We start from the raw sequence: 4,619 nt of genomic DNA, 5'->3' as shown, positions 1-4,619 counted from the left end.
AGTCCCGCTTTGAGGTCTCTGCTGACCGATGGTTTGGGTTTAATAGTTCTTTCAGGCCTCCCGTCAGTCGGTATTCCTAATAGTGTCCCACAAGTCTTACAAACCTCGGGGAGAGTAGAGGTCACAAGGTCAGTCCTATGAGTGCAGGTATCAGCCATGGTGTTTAAAGACTGTAGTTTTTCCAGCGACCACACAATTCTGCTTTTATATGCAGCCTCTCCGTCAGCATGCCCGGCCCCGGCCGCGATCTGGTCGCAGACGGGCACAGACGGGCTTGCCTTAGGCGCGCCTTCGGCGCGCATGCGGCGCGCCCGCTGCGCTCGTCCGCTGCGCTTCCGGAACATGCACATATTAAGTAGGCGGTGAGTGATAAGAAGGGGCATGGCCTGGTGTTGGTGGGCGTGGCCTCAGTGTCCCGGGGATGGCGGCAACACAAACAAATATCCTGCGACAGCGTTTAGACTGCAACGCGGTGAATGCCCAGGGGAGAGTGCAAGTTTTGTATTAAAATCACAAAAATACAGTTCAATTTTTAAAATAACAGCGCAGCGTCACTCCCGGCTTCCACCTCAGGAGGTCTGTTGTTCAAGGATCGCGCTAGCGAGTCAGCGCGCTTTATGTGACCCGGTGGGAAGGGGGCATGGCCTGGTGTTGGTGGGCATGGCCTGAGTGTCCCGGGGATGGCGGCAACACAAACAAATATCCTGCGGAAGCGTTTAGACTGCAACGCGGTGAATGCCCAGGGGAGAGTGCAAGTTTTGTATTAAAATCACAAAAATACAGTTCAATTTTTAAAATAACAGCGCAGCGTCACTCCCGGCTTCCGCCTCAGGAGGTCTGTTGTTAGCTTTCTATTTTAAACACACAAATGGACAGGAAAAGCCAGTTTACATTCTTCCTAAGCTAAACACTCCAACACAAAAAGTTAAGGTAACTCAAGGAAGAAAGAAACTTCCTCTACTAATTGAAAAGTCAAGTAGGAGCCCTATTTGGACGTCACAGGAATGATCTCAGATCGTGCGGAAAGACCAAACATTTGGAAGATGAAGCCTCACACACAGTTTGTGTAATGCTTCATCATAGACAAACTCTCCCCACCCTGGTAGGACAGTGCCACCTCCTTTAGCTTTCTATGCCAGGAAACATTTCTGCACCATATACTACAGCCTTATAGTAAAGTTAATTAAGTCAAATAGGTTTAAATCAATGCTGACATGTTTAAAGGGGGAGCAACGCCACTTTACTTCTATTGAGCAGCAGCAAAGAGCAAAGAGTTCTAATGCATGCAAAACAAATAGAGGAGAAATTGGAGGGACAATATGCAAAAGAAGGTAATTTTCTGCAGTGATGTTCTCGGTTGTTACGCTGCATTACGGAAAAGTTAATTAATGTCTGAAAAGTGGCAAGCACTTCTTTACGAAACGAAGCACGAATAAATAGCATGCTGTGTTTTGTAACATGCTAATGACATTGGACAAGTATCATGAACTATATTTCCAACTCAAAAGAATAATGTCTAGCTAACGAATTTATCTGTCCCAGTGGCAAAAATGTTCCACTGTGTAGCCTCAGAAGGACTTTTAATTCTCCTAATAATTCTAACAGTAGCAAAATACTGTTGCTTTGCATTCTCAAGCTCCATCTTGGAACACTCTCTTGGGTAAGGATATCACAGCCAACGCACTGTACGTCCAATTATGTAAAATGTCTCATTACTATTCATGCAGCAGATGCATAAATAACATGCTTCAGGCAAGCTCATAAACGGTCAAGCGTTGTATCGAAGACGTGCTCCGGCCCGTTTGCAGAGTCAGTGAGCAGCCTCAAAGACTTATTTATTTGAAGTTTCACATAACTTGGCCCATATCTTGTCGATGTCAGAACACATTATGTAAGCATAATAATAACGTATATTTACAACAAACACTTTGTACAGGATGAAGAGCACAAAAGCCACATAAATCACAATAACATTTGAATGCGAGTCGTTTTCAAAGTGTTTTAATTACATTGATAGAGTCATGACTATGATGGGAAGAAATTGTTTTTCAGGTCATCTCTCACTATTGTTCTTATGGTTGAAAATTAGAGAGAGTAGAACTCGAGAGCTCTTACAGGCTGAAGTAAGCGGACTGTTTGACGGGATTTCAATTTACCCTCCCTTCCAGGGAATGCCTGTCGGGAGAATGCTGTTAATGTACCGCCAGAAAAAGATTGTCTAAAAGGTTGTGTTTGTGAACTCACTTGCTTTCAATAGTGAGAACATCTTAACTTATTGACACTGTTTGCCTAGGATGTTAAATATCTGTGTTAGACATAATGGAGAGTGATGGTGTGCGGATTTGTAGGTAATGCATGCGTCGTCTGTATAAGGTTTGTAGTTGCTTTGTTGGTTTTGTAATTGATGTGAACATGATACGATCAGGTGCTGATATTGGTTAGCTGTGTGGGCTCCCTGCCTTTTTTTTATAGTTATTGTTTAGGTAAGACCAAGTTCAAGTTCAAGTTCGGGCATTTGTATAGCGCACTACTCACCCAGAGGTGCTACCTGCATACAAAAATCCTGCTCAGTCACAACTCAGATAGTAAAATCTACACCGGCACCATTCTCAAAGAGAGGATGACATATTTAAATTGGTTCTCCAAACAGAAATCTCCACTTCTTAAGTGACTTATTTCTTGGGGTCATGTTTACATTTCTCAAGTTTTCTCCTGCCCCTGACCCACAACACAGAGACTCTACCCCAGGATTGGCACAGACACACCAACACATATTGGATCCTGGATGCTCTTTGATCCATTTTTAGGTCAAGCCTGAGCCAGCGCACATGCGCTGCTCTGGGGATCTGCTGTAGTGGAGTATGGAAGGGAAGCCCCACCCACTCTCCACCCATGGTTGTCATTGGCTTGTGCCATTATCGTTTGTAAATGCAGGCTTATGATTAGGTAATAGGCTTGTTAGTCCCTCCTTAGTACAGTCTTGTCTTCATTTGTCACCTCCCATGGCTACCGGCCCCTTTACTTTGCTTGTTACACTGGATGTGTTATTTAGTCTGGAAGCACTATTTTCTTTGATGAGTTTCTCTCACTTCAGGCATGACATGCGCTGCTTCAGCTGATTTTGAAACGTGCGTCTTTTCACCACATCTGTTTGGAGGTAAATTACATACACACATATCACAAATTTTTTTTTTCAGAAGAGTTGCCTTCATGCATTTTAAGTGTGTTGGCTAAATGTGCACTTTTTTTTAAAGAAAACAAGGGGGGACTAGTCATCTACCGCCCCCCAGGGGGAGAGGAGCCCCATCTGACTACTCTGTTGGATATCATTATCCAGAGCTCCCTCCTTCACCCTCAGTTTCTTGTTGTTGGGGATTTCAATGTTTATATGGATAGGGAGGATTGTATCCCTGCAGAGATATTGAGATCCACATTGAATTCAGCCAATTTGAGGCTCATTAATGAGGGCCCTACGCATAGAGCGGGCCATATGCTTGATCTAATTTTTTCCAACATTAATAATGTGGCGGCAGAGACACCGCTTCCACTGATATGGTCAAATCATTCTCTGATTCCATTTCAACTAAAATTAGCAGTTGACAAACCTGTGTCAAAAAAGCGCTCTTTTATGAAAAGATAATGGGATAAATTAGTCCCCGCCACAATGGGTCCAATCCTTGCTCAGAACTTACCTACCCTTACCTCAAACGTCAACACTGACGCGAAGCTACTTAATGATTGGATCAGGAATATGGTTTCTTCCATTGCCCCGGCAACTCCCGCAATTTCTAAACGTGATTCCCCTTCCGCTCCCTCGTTCTCCCAGGATCTTAGATCACAAAAATCGGACTGTAAAAAAGGCTTGAGCGCCTTTGGAGACTAAACTACGAATCCTTAGAGAAAGTCCGCTATAAAGAAGCATCCAAACAACTGCATAAAGCCATTAGAAAGGCAAAAAAACAGTTCTATGGGAACTCTATTCAACAAGCCGAACACTCGGGTAAAGAAACCTTTAAAATAGTACAGTCCTTCTTCAAACCAATATGTGTCGAGAGGGAAGTCCCCCCGTCGATCTCTCTGTGCAACAGTATCTCTGACTTCTTTGACTTAAAAATTAAAGAGGTCTATGAGTCCTTCGGGCCAACGAGGTCAACGGTAAAAAAGGATCTAGCCGACAAAATATTGAGCGGCTCTACTTTGACACAATTTGATCCGATAGCCTTAAAGACAGTTTGTAGTGTAGTTCCTATTTTCCCAATAGGCCCTGCGCATTGGAATAGCATAAACAGTAGTATCGACGTAGAAGTGCGGATCTTCCAGGCCTCCACTGACTATGCTAAACTTAATTGGGTTTGTTACCAACTAGCTCAGAGGTCACTGGAAACTTTCTTGACTGAATAGGAAGTGATCAGCTTCCCTGGCACAGCCAAGAAGGGATTCAGTTTTCCAACAACCGTGCAACATGACAACTTTGCTCCTCAGATAAGAGTCAATCTCTAGGGTCGTGTGAAACAGTAGACAGTTATTTTACTCAGTCAGTGGTTGTGCAGTTTACTTTCACAATATGTAGTGAATATAGAGACTGGCGCTTTCAATAAAGGGTAACATTTATTGAACAG

The sequence above is a fragment of the Lissotriton vulgaris genome, chromosome 2_1 (genome assembly GCF_964263255.1).
Source record: "Lissotriton vulgaris chromosome 2_1, aLisVul1.2, whole genome shotgun sequence".
Taxonomy (NCBI): domain Eukaryota; kingdom Metazoa; phylum Chordata; class Amphibia; order Caudata; family Salamandridae; genus Lissotriton; species Lissotriton vulgaris.
The sequence above is the reverse complement of the archived record's forward strand: the minus strand, read 5'-3'. Positions refer to the sequence as shown.